Here is a 20,364-nt window from a genome sequence, read left to right as displayed (position 1 = left end):
ATACAAGGATAAGGGGATTCTTATAGTAGGAGCAGTGAGAAGCCTGATGGTGTAAGATCTAGTACATGTGGATGAATGAGTTTATGCTATTCACTGAACTGTGTTGTGCTTTGGCCCTTTATCTGCTGTGCAGAAATTGTTCAGGGCAAACAAGGTCATGTGAAGAGTACTGGCTGCCATGTGGCCTTCAATACTGGCAATACTGGCAATACTAGAAAGTGGTGCTGTGTTAACTCTGTAATAATATGTTTCTTTTAGGACAGTATAGTTTATTCCTTAGAGCTTAATATACCTTTGTCGATTTCCTCTTAATATTTACCCATGACTTTAGCCTCTTGACTAAAATCTTGGGTAAACATGGTGATTTCCAGAGACGAGTGAGTAGAGAGATACCTACTTGGGCAAATCAAGGTATATGGAAATCTCAGTCTTAGTAGCCTCCTATTTAGAGAGAGAGAAACATTTGAAAATGTGATCTTTTACTTCTTCCCCAAGGAAAAGTAGTGCTGCACAAAATTAAAATAGATAGGCCATGGTTCTACCAATGTAAAGGAAAAAGAATTCTTGTAGTTAGAAAAACATGTTCCCTTTATATAAAACTATAATTTCTCAAGTTTGTATTCATGCATGAAGGAGTGAGTTAGTAGGATCAGCACGTTACCCAAAAAGAGATTTAAGAATACATGAAATTAAATTAATGCCTGATAGTAGCCTCTAATATATAACTTTTCCCAATTTGCTATAAAAATACTCTTTCCTCCTTCTATTCATATCACAAGGGAAACAGGTGAAATTGTTCATTTTAGTTTCACCAAACTTCTAGTTAGTAGACTCCTCTATAGCAATAAATAAATAAATAAATATATATACACACACACACACACACATATATATTTCGCCTGGTGTTTCCCTTGTGCTATGACTAGAAGGAGGAAAGACCTTTGTCCTTTGGCTGCAGTCTTTCCCCTGGTTCAGAAATATGCAGAGAGTAATTACAAAAGTAAATGAGAATTCTTACACAGTGTAAGTACTTTTTTGAAGCACCACTGTTAATGCAGACTTGGATTTCTACATTCATGTTGAGAATGCAAATAGTGATTGACCAAAGAGATGGTCATGTATTAGTTTCTTATGGCTTCTGCAATAAATTACCACAAACATAGCGGCTCAAAATAACACAGATTTATTATTTTAAAGTCCTGGAGGTCAGAAGTCTGAAATGGACTTGGATTTCATCAGGATAAAATCAAGGTATTGGTGGGCTGAATTTCTTTCTGGCGTCTCTGGAGAGAATCTGTTTCCTTCCCTTTTCCAGCTTCTAGAGATTGCCCACATTCCTTGGCTTGTGGCCTTCCTCCATGTTCAAAGCCAGCAATAGCCAGTTGTCTTTCTCATATTGCATCACTCTGACTCTTCTCTCTCTCTCTCTCTTCATATTTAAGGACCCTTGAGATATATTGAGTCCAGCTGAGTAATAGTGGAATATCTATTTTAAGGTCAGAAGATTAGCAGCCTTAATTCCATCTGCCAACTTAATTCTTCTTTGTCATGTAAACCTAGCATCACAGATTCTAGAGATTAGGATGTAGACATTATTCTGCCTACTACATGCGACTGTAATATTTTTGGAAGTACGTTTGTCAATATCTGTCATAGTTAAAGTTCCATAGCTATGCTAAAAGTGAAGGGGACCTTGTGGATTCTTGGGTTTGTTTGTTTGTTTGTTTGTTTGTTTGTTTTTCTGTATTCAGATTGGACATAGATACAGGCAGTGGAGCTAGAAGATTCTACATAAACCCAAGGAGCTCCACAAGGTGGAAAACCTGCTAGAGGCTGGGAATTGGGATATAAGTTCTGTAAACTAATTTATGATCCACCAGTAGGGGATTCAAGTAAAGACACATAAGTAAAGACAATCGTTATCTCTTTCTTAACAAACACTGGCTCTTTCATGATAAACTAAAAATCTAAAAATCATGATGGACACAAAAAAAAGAACAGTGTCTGAGAGACTCAGAGTAACAGTTGACCTCCCAGGATGATTTGCCACAGGAATATGAAAGAATTTTTAGAAGTTCAACATCCTCAATAACTTTAAGATACAGAAAGATAAATGAGAGAATAAGTTTAGACTAAAAGAAAGCAGGATGATTAGAAAAAGAGACAGGTTAGTCAAGAAAACATGGTAAAGAAACCAGAATGCCAAGTTAGAATATGCATTAGAAGCTGAAAAAAAAATGATCATTTAAAATATATGTATATCACTATTGTTGAAGGAAAATTGTTATGTTCTATCAAAATGAAGAAGAAAAGAACAATAAAAATTAATGAAATAGAGAAGATTAAAAATAGAGAAGACAGAGATCATAGACTTAAACACTAGACAAAATCTAAGAATTATAGATGTTCTTGAGGTAGCAATAATTGGAACACAAGGAATAAACAAAAATTAATAAAAGTCCTTTTGGGGTAAAATAAAAACAAAACCAAGAAAGCTTCAGAACTCAAATTGAAAGGACTTTCCATACTCCAGGCAACATTAATCAAAAGTGTTCCATACCATTACAAATTGGCAATTTTTTTCTTTTAAAATTACAATAATAAAGAAAAAAAATCCTTTAAATATGCCGGCAAAGAAAACAATTTACCTTACAAAGGAGCAACAATCAGACTGCCCTTTTTTTTGTTTTTAAATTTCACACTATATAATAGGTGCTCTTGCTATAAAATCTATAAAAATTTGCTTGGAACAGTTTACAGGAGTGTACCCAAGAAAGATAAATATAGTCAAGTTGTCTTTCACTTGAAAAAGTAACAGAAAGAAATTCTCAAATACGCAAGAAAAAAGAAAACATAAAACCTCTTTACTAGGGAAATGGCTTAAGGATATAGGCCAGGTCAGTGCTACTCAAAGTGTGGTTCAGGGTTCAGTAACATCAACATTATCTGGAAACTAATACAGATTCTCAGGTCGACCCCAAACCCCCTGAAGCTAAATTTCTGTGGCTGGAATGCAGCTATTTCTGTGTTAACAGTTTTTCTAGGAGATTCTTACATGCATTAAGATTCAGGAAGCACTGGGCTAGGTGAGAGAAAACAAACTTAAGAATTAAGTAACAGAAATAAATGATATTAAGAAATTGACCATTAATACTGAAACCAATTAAAAGTGAGAGTTAAATAATTGTAACTTTAATTATAACACTGAATACAAATGTAAAACTATACTTTTGAAAGACAAAATATGTAATATAAAATAATGCTTAATCGGTATTAAGTATTTAATATTTTAATATTTAATACTAAATAATGGTATTATCCAAGATCAGATTTACAGGGTCCAGAAATAAAACTGATAAATCCTCCCTTTTTTTAGGGGTAGACTCAATAATTTCAAGTATTCAAAAGTTTCAGGGTTTACTTAATCATTCAACAAACATCAGAGAAGCAAGAAGAACTACAATCCTGCAGCCTGTGGAAGAAAAAACACATTCACTGAAAGATAGACAAGATGAAAAGGCAGAGGGCTATGTACCAGATGAAGGAATAAGACAAAACCCCAGAACAACAACTACATGAAGTGGAGATAGGCAACCTTCCAGAAAAAGAATTCAGAAAAATGTTAGTGAAGATGATCCAGGACCTTCAGAAAAAGACTGAAGGCAGAGATCAAGAAGATGCAAGAAATGTTTAACCAAGGCCTAGAAGAATTAATGAACAAACTGAGATGAACAATACAATAACTGAAATGAAAACTACACTAGAAGGAATCAATAGCAGAATAACCGAGGCAGAAGAACGGATAAGTGACCTGGAAGACAGAATGGTGGAATTCACTGCTGCAGAACAGAATAAACAAAAAAGAATGAAAAGAAATGAAGACAGCCTAAGAGACATCTGGGACAACATTAAATGCAACAACATTCGCATTATAGGGGTCCCAGAAGGAGAAGAGAGAGAGAAAGGACCAGAGAAAATATCTGAAGAGATTATAGTCAAAAACTTCCCTAACATGGGAAAGGAAATAGCCACCCAAGTCCAGGAAGTGCAGAGAGTCCCATACAGGAAAAACCCAAGGAGAAACATGCTGAGACACATAGTAATCAAATGGACAAAAATTAAAGACAAAGAAAAATTATTGAAAGCAGCAAGGGAAAAATGACAACATACAAGGGAACTCCCATAAGGTTAACAGCTGATTTCTCAGCAGAAACTCTACAAGCCAGAAGGGAGTGGCATGATATACCTAAAGTGATAAAAGGGAAGAACCAACAACCAAGATTACTCTACCTGGCAAGGATCTCATTCAGATTCGATGGAGAAATCGAAAGCTAAGAGAATTCAGCAGCACCAAACCAGCTCTACAACAAATGCTAAAGGAGCTTCTCTAAGTGGGAAACACAAGAGAAGAAAAGGACCTACAAAAAGAAACCCAAAACAATTAAGAAAATGGTAATAGGTACATACATATCGATAATTACCTTAAACATGAATGGATTAAATGCTCCAGGCAAAAGACACAGGCTCGCTGAATGGATACAAAAACGAGACCCATATATATGCTGTCTACAAGAGACCCACTGCAGACCTAGGTACACAGACAGACTGAAAGTGAGGGGATGGAAAAAAATATTCCATGCAAATGGAAATCAAAAGAAAGCTGGAGTAGCAATAGTCATATCAGATAAAATAGACTTCAAAATAAAGAATGTTACAAGAGACAAGGAAGGACACTACATAATGATCAAGGGATCAATCCAAGAAGAAGATATAACAATTATAAATCTATATGCACCCAATATAGGAGCACCTCAATACATAAGGCAACTGCTAACAACTATAAAAGAGGAAATCGACAGTAACACAATAATAGTGGGGGACTTTAACGCCTCACTTACACCAATGGACAGATCATCCAAAATGAAAATAAATAAGGAAACAGAAGCTTTAAATGACACAATAAACCAGATAGATTTAATTGATATTTATAGGACACTCCATTCAAAAACAGCAGATTACACTTTCTTCTCAAGTGCTCACAGAACATTCTCCAGGATAGATCACATCTTGGGTCACAAATCAAGCCACAGTAAATTTAAGAAAATTGAAATCATATCAAGCATGTTTTCTGACCACAACGCTATGAGATTAGAAATGAATTACAGGGAAAAAAAGGTAAAAAACACAAATGCATGGAGGCTAAACAATACGTTACTAAATAACCATAGATCACTGAAGAAATGAAAGAGGAAATCAGAAAATACCTAGAGACAAAACACAATGAAAACATGACAATCCAAAACCTATGGGATGCTGCAAAAGCACTTCTAAGAGGGACATTTATAGCTATAAAAGAAACAAGAAACAAGAAAACTCTCAAATAAACAATCTAACCTTACACCTAAAGGAACTAGAGAAACAAGAACAAACAAAATCCAAAGTTAGCAGAAGAAAAGAAATCATCAAGATCAGAGCAGAAATAAATGAAATAGAAATAAAGAAGACAATAGCAAAGATCAATAAAATTAAAAGCTGGGTCTTTGAGAAGATAAACAAAATTGATAAACCATTAGCCAGACTCATCAAGAAAAAGAGGGAGAGGATGCAAATCACTAAAATTAGAAATGAAAAAGGGGAAGTTACAACAGACACTGCAGAAATGCAAAGCATCCTAAGAGACTGCTACAAGCAACTCTATGCCAATAAAATGGACAACCTGGAAGAAATGGGCAAGGTATAACCTTCCAAGTTTGAACCAGGAAGTAATAGAAAATATGAACAGATCAATCACAAGTAATGAAATTGAAACTGTGATTAAAATTCTTCCAACAAACAAAAGTTCAGGACCAGATGGCTTCACAGAAGAATTCTTTCCAACATTTAGAGAAGAGCTAACACCCATCCTTCTCAAACTCTTCCAAAAAATTGCAGAAGAAGGAACACTCCCAAACTCATTCTATGAGGCCACCATCACCCTGATACCAAAACCAGGCAAAGATTCTACAAAAAAGGAAAATTATAGACCAATATCACTGATGAATATAGATGCAAAAATCCTCAACAAAGTACTAGGAAACAGAATCCAACAACACATTAAAAGGATCATACACCATGATCAAGTGGGATTTATCCCAGGGATGCAAGGATTCTTCAATATAAGCAAATCAATCAGTGTGATTCACCATATTAACAAATTGGAGATATGATCATCTTAATAGATGCAGAAAAAGCTTTTGACAAAATTCAACACCATTTATGATAAAATCTCTCCAGAAAGTGGGCATAGAGGGAACCTACCTCAACATAATAGAGGCCATATATGACAAACCCACAGCAAACATCATTCTCAATGGTGAAAAACTGAAAGCATTTCCTCTAAGATCAGGAACAAAACAAGGATGTCCACTCTCACCATTATTCAACATAGTTTTGGAAGGCCTAGCCACAGCAATCAGAGAAGAAAAAGAAATAAAAGGAATCCAAACTGGAAAAGAAGAAGTAAAACTGTCATTCTTTGCAGATGACATGATAGTATACATGGAGAATCCTAAGGATGCCACTAGAAAACTACTAGAGCTAATCAGTGAATTTGGTAAAGTTGCAGGATACAAAATTAATGCACAGAAATCTCTTGCATTCCTATACACTAATGATGAAAAATCTGAAAGAGAAATTAAGGAAACACTCCCATTTACCTTTGCAATAAAAAGAATAAAATACCTAGGAATAAACCTACCTAGGGAGACAAAAGACCTGTATGCAGAAAACTATAAGACACTGATGAAAGAAATTAAAGATGATACCAACAGATGGAGAGATATACAATGTTCTTGGATTGGAAGAATTAATATTGTGAAAATGAATATAATACCCAAAGCAATCTACAGATTCAATGCAATCCCTATCTGCGGCGAGCCGTTTCTGACCGGCAGAATAACGAGCCGCCACACGCAAGATTCTTCTCGTATCACACTTTATTGGAGCACAGCTTGGTTGAAGAAAGATGGAAGGAAGACCCCGCAATCCTATAGCAGTCTGCTTATATAGGGATTAAGAACATGTGTCGCTCTGTGATTGGCTTTCGCCGATGGTGCGATTTGTGAGCCAACATCGGATAGGTCGCTACTTTACGCAAGCGCAGTGGCCACAGGAAGGATGACTCAGCTTATTTCAGCTTCCTGCCGCGTAGCAGTTAGCTGACCGCGCCCTACATCTCCCCCTTTTTTATTTATTAGAACACCAAGCGGAATGTAGCCCGTACAAGTGTTCACCTCATGATGTGCTCACTGTTCGAGGGCAGTTTTCCGTTGGCATGTCTGAGACACCTTCCTGCGTGCAATGCCAACAAGGGCTGCAGGGTGCAAAGGCTGACTCAGAATAATGGCTGATTCCCTATAGAGGTGCAATGGCAACAAGGCCTCTCTGTGCAAGGGCAATCAGGACAATGGATGACTCCCTATAGAGGTGCAATGGCAACAAGGCCTCTCTGTGCAAGGGCAATCAGGACAATGGCTGACTCCCTATAGAGGTGCAATGGCAACAAGGCCTCTCTGTGCAAGGGCAATCAGGACAATGGATGACTCCCTATAGAGGTGCAATGGCAACAAGGCCTCTCTGTGCAAGGGCAATCAGGACAATGGATGACTCCCTATAGAGGTGCAATGGCAACAAGGCCTCTCTGTGCAAGGGCAATCATTTCGAATTATTCAGGGCGGAGAGCCAGGCTGCGGGAGAATCTCCTTCATTAATAGCCAGAAGTGCCTGAGTGAGCAGGACCCTATCTCGATGTGCCCTGATGCGCACACGACAGACCAACCAGAGACACAGCATAATCCCAAATACACAGCAGACTCCAAAGATTCCTACCCCCACCCACTCCCCAAAGGAGGAAAAGGCAGAAGAGAGCCAAGAGGCAAAATCTCCAAAGGCAACGGGCTCCAGCCCGGCAGCACTCAGTTGCACAATTTGAATAATCCTTTGTGGAATTCCAACTAATACAAAGACTTCGATTAAGAATCATCAGGAACATCCAGCTCAGCATCTTCTCTGAAGTTTTCTTCAACAATTCTCGTCAGTCTTGATGGCACCCAGATCGGATCTTGATCCTGTGGGGAGACACAAAGAGATCCCCTGGATCGAGTAATAACACGATCCGGGCCCTTCCATTGATTGGACAACACATCTTTCCACATCACTTTGCCATAATTTTTATGGTTTGTTGCCACATGGCGTTCAGCAGAGGTTTCTTTATCATCATTTAAATGTAAAAAATTTATGGTAAATAAGGCAAGTGAAAGTCTCTGTCTAGGGGTACAGTTCTCTGCGATTCCCCCTTTTTGTTTTATTAAGAGTTCTTTAAGCTGATCTGCCTCATTGACAAACCCTGTCGTTCACAATAGGCTTTCATTAGTTTACTAAGTGGTGTATGCCTCTTAATCTTAAACTGCACCACAGAACCATCCTGCCCCGCCACCTTCAAATTAATATGATCGTTGTTCTCAGTCTTGACTCCTTCCTTGGGCTTTTCGTCGGCCATGGCCTTGTGGATTATAGGGCAAGCCTGTAATATGAATCACCTGCATTTTTTGACAAAAAAGAGCAAAGCTTTTGGAATGCCTCTGGGGTTAACCCCAGTCTTTTGGGTCACAATATTCCTAGCCAAAGCTCTGGTAATGTTAAATTTTTTTCTTAAGACTGTAGATGACACATGATATAGCTTATGAAACTCTTGAGCCTGTGTCGTAGAGTCTAGCGCTGTTAGAGCGCGTGTGGAAATTAAATTAAAAGGACACATCCAAACAGGTTGAGAATCATCACAGCGTTCTAATTGTGCATTTGTAATAGCTTGTTCTACCTTTTGAAGTGCCTGATGGGCTTCTGGGGTCAATTGGCGTGGGGAATTAAGATCAGGCTCCTAAAAAATTTCCCTCGGGAGCAAGAAACAATCCCCCATTCCCTAAATATTTAATCAAAACGCCTAAGGCCTGTTCAAGCAACTCCATACAAGGGGCTTTATCTCGACTATTCAAAGGAATAGAAAAGACGCCATTTCCCTAATTTTTTCTTAATTATTCCAGGGTGACTAGGAGGGTTCTAAATGCCCTAATTGTAACTGCTCATCCACTAGTTTGGATGCCGCCTCCAGCTTTTCCTTTGACAAAGGCCACTGAGGTACCCACACAGGTGTTGTGGTCCTCCATGTAATCATAAACTCAGTGACCCTTGAGAAAAACCCAAGCCTCGGCGGTTTAAATTTCCGCGGGCTCCTATAGGGGCGGTCATGCCTTATAACTTACGTCTTATCCCTCTATTAGATATCAGGGGCGGAAGCTCTAGCCTCCGCAGGATTAAAATATGGTGGGCTAGCGAGTGGCGGCATGTACCAATGCTCATACCGCTCTTGTTCATATGTCGCGGCCGCTCCTTCTAAATCTTCCTCCTCTCTAGGATTTAATTCATCTTGAAACAAATATAATTCCTTAAACTCATCTAGGATTGGATATAATCCTGGCACTGTTTCTTGCTTTTCCTTTTGTTTTCTTTTTTCTCTTTTCATAATTTCAGGCCTGTCTACCGTAGTCCCTATTTGTTCATTCTCTGATGCGCTATCTTGAAAACATACCTGACTGGACTACTCACCGACGGTTCACTCCGTGTGTCGAGTTCTGAATCGGTCCTCCATGCAGGGCGCGAAGTTCCCGGGTTTCGGCACCACTTGCGGCGAGCCGTTTCTGACCGGCAGAATAACGAGCCGCCACACGCAAGATTCTTCTCGTATCACACTTTATTGGAGCACAGCTTGGTTGAAGAAAGATGGAAGGAAGACCCCGCAATCCTATAGCAGTCTGCTTATATAGGGATTAAGAACATGTGTCGCTCTGTGATTGGCTTTCGCCGATGGTGCGATTTGTGAGCCAACATCGGATAGGTCGCTACTTTACGCAAGCGCAGTGGCCACAGGAAGGATGACTCAGCTTATTTCAGCTTCCTGCCGCGTAGCAGTTAGCTGACCGCGCCCTACACCTATCAAATTACCAATGGCATTTTTTACAGAACTAGAACAAAAAATCTTAAAATTTGTATGGAGACACAAAAGACCCTGAATAGCCAAAGCAGTCTTGAGTGAAAAAAACAGAGCTGGAGGAATCAGACTTCATGACTTCAGACTATACTACAAAGCTATAGTAATCAAGACAATATGGTACTGGCACAAAAACAGAAATATAGATCAATGGAACAGGATAGAAAGCCCAGAGACAAACCCATGCACCTATGGTCAACTAGTCTATGACAAAGAAGGCAAAGATATACAATGGAGAAAAGTTTTCCCAGCACCACTTCAATAAGTGGTGCTGGGAAAACTGGACAGCTACATGTAAAAGAATGAAATTGGAACACTCCCTAACACCATGCACAACAATAAACTCAAAATGGATCAGAGACCTAAATGTAAGACCGGACACTATAAAACTCTTAGAGGTAAACATAGGAAGAACACTCTTTGACACAAATCACAGCAAGGTCCTTTTTGACCCACCTCCTACAGAAATGGAAATAAAAACAAAAATAAACAAATGGGACCTAATGAAACTCAAAAGCTTTTGCAAAGCAAAGGAAACTACAAATAATATGAAAAGACAACCCTCAGAATGGAAAAAAATATTTGCAAACAAATAAACGGACAAAAGATTAATCTCCAAAATATATAAACAGCTTGTGCAGCTCAATATGATGAAAACAAACAACCCAATCCAAAAATGGGCAGAAGACCTAAATAGACATTTCTCCAAAGAAGACATACAGATGGCCAAGAAGCACAAGAAAAGCTGCTGAGCATCACTAATTATTAGAGAAATGTAAATCAAAACTACAATGAGTTATCACCTCACACCAGTTAGAATGGGCATCATCAGAAAATCTACAAACAACACATGCTGGAGAGGGTGTGGAGAAAAGGGCATCCTCTTGCACTGTTGGTGGGAATGTAAATTGATACAGCCACTCTGGAGAACAGTATGGAGGTTCCTTAAAAAACTAAAAATAGAATGACCATATGACCCAGCAATCCCACTACTGGGCATATACCCAGAGAAAACCATAAATCAAAAAGACACATGCACCCCAATGTTCATTGCAGCACTATTTACAATTGCCAGCTCATGGAAGCAACCTAAATGCCCATTGACAGACGAATGGATAGAGAAGTTGTGGTACATGTATACAATGGAATATTACTCAGCCATAAAAAGGAACGAAATTGGGTCATTTGTTGAAACGCAGATGGATCTAGAGACTGTCCTACAGAGTGAAGTAAGTCAGAAATAGAAAAACAAATATCGTATATTAACACATGTATGTGGAACCTAGAAAAATGGTACAGATGAACCAGTTTGCTGGGCAGAAATTGAGAGACAGATGTAGAGAACAAACGTATGGACACCAAGGGGGGAAAGTGGTGGTAGGGGGGTGGTGGTGTGATGAATTGGGAGATTGGGATTGACATGTATACACTGATGTGTGTAAAATGGATAACTAATGGATAACTGCTATATAAAAAATAAAATTCAAAATTAAAAAAAATAAAATAAGTAAGCTACAAAGATACAGCACAAGGAATATAGCCTATATTTTGTAATAACTATAAATGGAATATAATCTTAAAAATTGTGAAGCACTGTGTTGTACACCTGAAACATTTCATTGTATAATATTGTAACTCAAAGGAAAAAACAAAAAGAATGGAGGGAAAGTTGCTTTCAGTTAAAGAAAAACTGAGAAAATTTATTGCCTGCATACTAACTTATATCACAAGAAATGTTGAAGGAAGTTCTTTAGGATGAAAAGAAATAATAGTTGAAAACTCAGATCCTCAGGTAAGAATAGAGAACATTAGAAATCTTAAAATAGTAAGGTAAATATGAGCTCATTTTCCCCTCTTAATTTCTTTTAAATATATGTCTATCTAAGTAAAAATGATGAAATCTTCTTGTCTGATTTATGATGCATGCAGATGTAATTCGAATGACAACTTGAATGGCGAGGGGTTTGTAAATAGGCCATACAATGAGTAAGTTTCTATATTTTATATAAAATATAGTATAATATTTAGGTAGATTGTGAAAAGAAAAGTTACATTGAATTCCAGGTAGTCTGTGTAAATGTGAATGCTGGTTCCTAGAATGAATGAGAAATATTTGTACAGAATAGCACTTTGCAGATCCTTACTGGCCCACGTGTTAGGCAGGTGGAAACATCATCCGTTCCTACATGTATTCTAGATCAAGCAATCTCTTGACAAAAAGCAACTTGGCTTTGACTAACCTTCATACCGTGTGTTCTAGGACAATTTAGGAGACATAGCCTGGTTTCCTTTTTCTCTCCATTTTCATTCCCTAAGTAATAGCAGACAACAAGTTCAGAAAAAGAAAGAGGATGATATTTAGCATTCTTTTCTGTCATGTTATGGGGACACTAAAAAATCAGTATCAGTGGGAAAGAGGTAATTGTTATTTCCTCAAAGCAAGGTTGCTTTTGTGATCCAGTGTGGTCCTTGAACTAGACTCAGGAAGCTGACTGAGTATTGGAAAGGAAGCCAAGAGTGTATGATAGAATTTGTTAATGGGAAGCTCAGCCTTTTCAGATTCTCCTTGGAAAGGGCCCTGGAGCTGGGAGAGCAGAATATTGACTTTGTTCTGAGGTAAGGCAGATGGAGGGGAGGCTGAGATATAGGGAGAGACAGAGATGACAGGTCTTGCAATATCATGGAAGACAACACATGGAGCAGAAAGAACATGAATTCTGGAATCTGCAAGTCCTACATCTGAACATCTACACCATGTCATGCTGGGTGACACTGAGCCAGTGTGTTAAGCTGAAAAATGGTCCCCCAAAAAGTATCCATGTCAAATTCCTGGAATATGTGAATGTGACCTTATTTGGAAAAAGATTCTTTACAGATGTGACTAAGTTAAAGCTCTTGAGATGAGGAAACCATTCTGGATTATTCCAGGGAGCCCTAAATGCTATCATATAAGTATCCTTATAAGAGAGGAGCAGAGTGAGCTTTGAGACACACAGAAGAGGAGGAGATGCAACTTTGGAGGCATTGGAGTGATATGGTGGCCCCACACCAAAAAATACCAGCAACCACCAGAAGGTGGACGAGGCATGGAGTGGAATCTCTGCTAGAGCCTCTGGAGGGAGCAGGGCTCTGCCAACACCTTGATTTTGGACATCTGGCCTCCAGAATTGTGAGCGTATAAATTTCCGTTGTTAAAAGTACTAAGTTTGTGGTAATTTGTTACAGCAACCACAGGCAGGAAAGGAATACAGCCAATGACAGACCTCCGTGAATCTCAGTGCCCTCATCTCTAAAATAGGGTCATACTAGCTATGTTGTAATGTTGTCAGAATTAAATGAGAAAATGTGTAAAAATAGAATGGAAAGAAAGAAGCGAGCAAAGGATAGGGAACATGCTAGGAAAAATAAAAGTATCCCTTGTTTGATGTGAGTAATTTGTACCTGATGATCAGATGTTTTACCCAACAATGTTTTCTAGGAGACAACTTCCCATTATTTTAAATGAGAAAAAAGATAACGTTTAATATGTCAATCCAACTCCCCAACCAATTTCCTGAAATGTTAGTAAAACACAGTGAAATACACATAATTGAACAATAAGCTATTATACTAGGATTTAAAATACAGATCTAGCCACTGTTCAGTTGACAAAAATTTATATTTATGATACTAAAACTCAATACAAAAATTTTGAGAAAATGATATACAGGAAGATCCTTAAGACACTTTCCAGATATGTTCCGTAGAATGTGAGAACCACGAGTAGATACTTTGAAAAGCACACTGAGTGTCAACATGAGGGCTACACATTTCAGGCCTTGCCAGTGCTAAAAGGCCATCATAGCATCAGTGTGAGCCACACTCTGCCACTGGGCGCTTGAACTGAAAACATTTCCACAGTGTCTTTCACATTTCACAAAGAGTTAAGAAAATATTAAAGACGATTGCAGAGAATGAAGCAAAGCAAGTAAGACAAGTTTCTACATACAAAGCAAGTGTTTTTAGCAACTATATTTTTAGGTGATGGAGGATATAATTTTAAGTATTTTAAATCCTAGTATAATAGCTTATTGTTCAATTATGTGCATTTCACTGTGTTTTACATTTTAAAGCATTTAAAAAATGCTTTGTTGTCGGGCTTTCCTGGTGGCGCAGTGGTTAAGAATCCGCCTGCCAATGCAGGGGACACGGGTTCGAGCCCTGGTCTGCGAAGATCCCACATGCTGTGGAGCAACTAAGCCCGTGCGCCACAACTACTGAGCCTGTGCTCTAGAGCCCGCGAGCCACAACTACTGAAGCCCATGCACCTAGAGCTCCGCAACAAGAGAAGCCACTGCAATGAGACGCCCATGCACCGTAACGAAGAGTAGCCCCTGCTCACTGCAACTAGAAAAAGCCTGCACAAAACGATGAAGACCCAACGCAGCCAAAAATTAAATAAATAAATTTTTAAAAATGCTTTGCTGTAATTTTCAAATCAGTGCAGTGAGCGGATCTTGTTTCCATAATCATAATGAACAGCTTTTTTTGGCCTCTTTCTAAAATGCCTAAGTTTTAATGAGGATTGTGGTGTTTTTCTTTCCCAACTGGACAGAATCATTTCCCTTTGTCTGTTCCTATATTGCCAGTTTCTGGCTATGCTTGAAATAGAGGGTGGAATTCTGTATGAAAGTGCTTAAAGGGGCTACAGGGCATAATCTAAGTCATACAGGAATTGTGAGGATATAATGAGATAATGAATGAAAAGAGCGTAACACAGTTCCCAGCACAAAGTCAGTATCTAATTATCATCGTTATTATCATTGACAGATTACTGCTGTATTTTTATGTTACAGAAGAAAGTTTTCACATGATTTTTTTTTTAGGACCCAAAACAGGTTTCCATATTACCTATAAGTACAAAAGTCCTAAAGATGGAAAACAATAAGTTATTTATTGTATCACTAATATGTCTGAGACTAAAAGAGTTTGGGGAAGAGTAGAAAAAACAAATGGTAAATCTTGTACTTAAAAAGAAAGAAGGGCTATCTATCTCCATTACAGACAGCTGTCATGCACAGGCTGGAGCAACTCATTTAGGTAGAATCAGGGACACTTGAAAACTGTAAGTCTTTTGCAAATTAGGATCATAATCTATTTACAGCCCCCCGCCCCCCCCATGCTGGGCTTTCTTGTGGATAACTGATTCCATGTGTGCAACTTGCAGCAGGAAGGGCAGGATAAGGGCCTGGAAATTGTTAAACTCTAGATTGGATGGTACTTTGGAGACCTCCTTACAGGAAAATCTGTCAGTTACATGGCCAAGCAAGTTGCAAGGCTAATACTTGCTAATTTTGCATTCCATTGAATGATATATAATACACCTCGTGATTCTGCAGTAAATATTTCATTTCTCTTTTCTGCCCAATAGATTGGCTTCATGCAGTTGCTAGATGAAAATAGAATTGTGTTGCAAAACAGATAAATGATTTAGCAAATATGATTTTATATGCCAAAAAAGGTACACTAGCAGCTTTTATGATGAGTGTCCTTGAAGGGAAATATGGTGATTTTGCATCTGATTTAGGTCTTCTCTAAACAACAACAATAACAAAAAAGTCAAAAACAAGCCTAAGACAGTTTTATCTGTTTGGGTGGTATTAATGGGTTCTTGTTGGGAGATCTGTGATAGTGATGCCTCCTGGTAATTTCTTGTGTGTGAAGGGTACAGGTAGGAATTTATAGGGATGGTTATGATCCAAACTTATTTGGTCTCCAAAGCATGTCCAGCAGAGGTTGTAGGCCTTTTCTCATCTTTCCTGGCATGTATATAACTGCAGATAGCAGCCATGCTAAGTTGTTGGGTAACTCATTTTGGTTACCTTCTTTAGGTGACACATTAGACATTTTTGCCTATCTTGAGTCCTCCATTCTGTCTATTATGGTAGACTGTAAGCTCCTTAATGAAACTGTTTCTACCTTGTTCACCTCCGTACCCTAGCCTGGTAGCACTCCAAAAAAACATGTCGAATAAGTAGAAAGAATGAACCTAGTGGTTGTCTTATCCATCCATCCATTCATCCATCTATCCTTCCATCATTTCTCAAGATTGCTGTTTTCTTAAGGTTTCTGTTGACACAAAGTGTCAGCCTTTGTTTCTTTGCTTTGGAAAGTGATCATTTAAATTCTCCACCCCTGAGAGATTGTCAAATACACATGGGCAAAATAAACGTGGTCAAATGCACATTGTAAAATTAAACTTGAGGTGAAGCTATAATTTATTAATGTGCAGAGTGATTGATAAACTTAAGAAAAGAAATTGTACCACTTTGGTCAGCTAGATATACAAACCATTTGGAAACCTCAGCAAAACTGAAAGGGAGCATCTGATGCCTCTAATCTACCTCTCCCTGCTCCCCATCCTTAGCTGCTATTCACACTTGCTTTTCTTAAACATATATATTGTGACAAGTTGGGAGCTACCTTCTCTTTTCTGAGGTGATCTTTGAAGAATAATGTACTTAACTGCAGCCTATTTAGATTGTTTATCTGTATTTAAATCCTTAGCTAGGTATTGTGTTTTGCCTTTAAGATAAAATCAGTAATAAAAAGTTGAAAAGCAGCAGAGTAATCCTTGAACTTTCTTCAGCAACTATCCTCCCCTACTTCCAAAAAGGAACACTGCTTAATCTTAACTTTTTTGAATTTTTTTTCTCAGAGTTCATTTAGCTCTGGGTTCACCTTTATTCAAATGTATAGAAGCTAAAAATGGTACAAAGAAAGTTTATTCTAATCCAGACGCATTTGGGAGCCAGTGTCATTACTAAATGCTGTTGGTCTTGATAAGCTCTTTGATGAGCTGAGATCAGCTTCTATCACAGAGACAGATGTAGTTCATTGTACAATAGTGTAAAGGCTATGTAAATAGTTGCTGGTGTGCAACAAATTCAACTGTTGCTGTTTGGAATCTCTGGATTTCTTTTTTTTTTTTTTTTGATCCATGGTTGATTGAATCCTCAGATACAGAACCTGTGGATACAGAGGGCCGATTGTATAGGGTACAACCAATACGTAATTACCTCCAGGAAAGGGCTAGCTGTGGTGATGCTGCTGGAAGCCGGTGAGTTAGACCAACTGAAATGTTTATGTAACCTCCAGATCTCATTGTAAAATTCATCCTACCCAATTGATCTTCAGAGCTTTGAAAAGAAAAATTGTGGAGTAATTTGAGCTTCCCCTGTCTCCTCATCTGACTTCCTCTGTTCCTGGAGCAGAGACATTAGATGTCAATCAGAGATCCAAGAACATGAGGAAAGGAGTGAGAAAAGGAAGGCTGGGTAATTCACTTGATAAGTATTATCCATCATTCATGTGTACTGTAGAGCAGTGGGTAGTTGGGGAAATAGGATCATTTGTAAAGTTCAGGTATTGGAGATGGTAGTGAAGAAAGATATTAAAGCATTATAGTTTTCAAAGGCAGTGATTGTAGAGAATTAAGGACTTCTGCTGTTAGCTGCAATTAAGTATCTGGTGCCAGTCTTGACCTCCTTTCACGAAGAGCTATAAAATTAGATAAAATGTATGAGGCAACTATTTCCAGGAATTGGCTAACAGGCAATGCAGGACTTTGGTCTTTGAGAGAAGGTAACACTTGAAGTAGGCCTTGGATTCACCTTGGTTTTCTGCCTAGGGGTCCATTCACTGGACCAGAGAGTAAGCCTTATTCTTTCTTATTAAGAATACATTCAAGTTGGAAGAATTACAGTCTCCCTCACACCATACCCTAAAATTAATTCCAGCTGGATTAAGGAAATAAATGTATAAAATCAATCATTAGAAAGCTAGAAGAGAAATGAGCATTTATCCCAACTACAGTGAGAGAGAACCTTATAAACTTAAAGACAAAAAGAAAAGATCACAAAAGAAAAGAGTTGTGGACTTGACTCCATTAAAAGTAAACTTCTGTTTGTCAAAAACCAAAAACCAAAATGCAGATACACATGTGCAGCAAACATGAGGTATGAGTGCCTAGGGATCTTAAAAGACCAAGAGCTCATATCAATTGATAACAATGCATGATTCCAGTAGTTAAATGGGAGGTCAGACATCCAATTTTTTCCATCCTAAAGCCTTTATTTTTAATTCTTTTCTGCTCAGTGGGAGAACTCAGTTGCCCAAGGTCTCTTCCAGCTTGCTGTTTCATCACTCCTACTTCTGAGCCTCAGCAGGGACCTGGCCTTACATTCCATTGCATTCCCTGCCTGGGGCCCTCTATCTCTTACATGCAATCTTTAGTGATGTTTCTGTGAGCTCTAAAAATTTGGGGTTTCCCAGCAACATTGTTCTGTGGCATTTGTTATCAGGTATCAGTGTTGCATACTCATCTTTTATTGGAGACGTAGTAGTTTCATTTCTAGAAAGAAAATGTGACATGTTCCCCCTTTTGACTTACTACCTTCTCTGAAAAATTGGGTGCTTGAGGTGTGTGTATGGGTGTGTGTGTGGGTGTGGGTGTGTGTTCAGGGTATAGGCTTGAGGGGAGTAATAAAGGAAGTGATGGTGGGGAGGTCTACCCCAGCATTACCATATTTTCTGATCTGCTGGAAGCAGAAAAATGAGTGTGATGACCTGAGGGAGCTGATGACTAAGTCAGCATATGTTCTTAGGCACGTTTCAGTAAATCACATTGAGTTAGATTCTCCCTGTTACTCCTGTGTCCATTCACAGGGGTGGGCACTTAACATGTAGGTCTACTCCACTGTAGAGCCCCAAAGAAAATATACATAAGCATTCATTCATTCATTTATTCATCCATAGGGAGAACCCACTATGTTCAAGGCACTGTAAAATATACAAAGAGAAATTCTCAAGAAGTTTCACATTTTAGAATCTGTGGATGTACACAAATAAGTATAAGGTCAAAAAGGGTTAAGGGTCATAAGAGACTTGAATGGAAACATACAATTAAAAATATAGTAAGCAGAGATTCTGTCCCAGCAAAGATGATGTAGACCCATTTTTCCTGCTCCTCCTCCTAAGCACAACTATGAACTCTAGAAATGAAGCAAGAGGCAACCAAATGAGAATTCTGAAAGGTGGTAAGAAAAAGGTGAGCTGGTTTGAGACGCCAGGACTAGAGGAACAGCATAGTAGCAGAGTGTCTAGAGTCCTCCCTCCCAAGAGAAGAAGCCACCCAGACCAGGTGTTTCCTAACTCATAACCCAATGACAAGGGGAAGCCCAGGGAGGTTGAATTTTTTTCCTGATTGAATGGGAGTATTGCTGGCAACATCAGAGAAGTCTGATCCCTCCAATAAGGAAAATGAGAACCAGAGAAAAGAAATAGAAAACAAGTAATATGATAATAGACTGAGGTGCTAACTTATCAATAATGATCTTAAATGTAAATCATCTAAATCATTCATTGAAAGATAAAGAGTGACAGAGTGGATAAAAGAACTCAGTCCAACTATATGCTGCTTATGAGGAACTCACTTCAAAGTCAATGATTAGGTAAGTTGAAAGAAAAAGGATAGAAAAAAGTACACCATACAATTATTAATTTTCAAAAAGCAGGAGAGAGTATATTAATATGTGATAAAAGTAGACTTCAGAGCAAAGAAAATATCATAGACAAACAGAGATATTATATAATGATGAAAGCATCAACCCACCCAGAAAACTTAATGATTCTAAATATATACACACCAAACAATAGAGCCTTAAAGTACATGGGGAAAAAACAAAAACAAACAACCCAGCTAACAGAGTTGAAGGAGAAAGAGAGAAATTGACAACTGTAGTTAGAGACTCCAGTGCCCCATCTCAACAATAGATAGATCTACTATGCAGAAAATCAGCAAGAATATAGAAGATCTGAGCATCACAATTGGCTAATAGTATCTAATTGACATATATAGAACACTCCATCCAATAATAGCAGAATACACATTTTTTTCAAGCACTCATGCATCATTCACCAAAATATACCTTGTCTTGGGTCACAAAAAACCCTTTAAGTTTTAAAAATTGAAATCATGCAGAATGTGTTCTCTGACTATAATAAAATCTAACTAGAAATCAATTACAAGAAGATCACAGAAAAAGTTCTAAACATAGGTCAAAGAGTAACTCTTAAAGGAAATTAAAAAATACATAGAACTGAATGAAAATGAAAATACAAGATATCAAAATATGTAAGCTGCAGCTAAAGCAGTGCTGAGATGGATATTTATACCACTAAATACGATATTAGAATTGAGGAAAGTCCTCAAATTAATAACCTAAGTTCCTACCTCAAGTATA

General features: G+C 38.1%; 1 protein-coding gene across 22 annotated transcripts in view; it reads left to right on the top strand.

Moving 5' to 3' along the window:
* FHIT (fragile histidine triad diadenosine triphosphatase) overlaps positions 1-20,364 on the top strand; it is a 1,451,419-nt gene that overhangs the window by 523,823 nt on the left and 907,232 nt on the right. The window lies entirely within an intron of this gene.

This window comes from Tursiops truncatus, chromosome 10, assembly GCF_011762595.2.
Source record: "Tursiops truncatus isolate mTurTru1 chromosome 10, mTurTru1.mat.Y, whole genome shotgun sequence".
In the NCBI taxonomy this organism is placed as follows: domain Eukaryota; kingdom Metazoa; phylum Chordata; class Mammalia; order Artiodactyla; family Delphinidae; genus Tursiops; species Tursiops truncatus.
The sequence above is the reverse complement of the archived record's forward strand: the minus strand, read 5'-3'. Positions and strand labels throughout refer to the sequence as shown.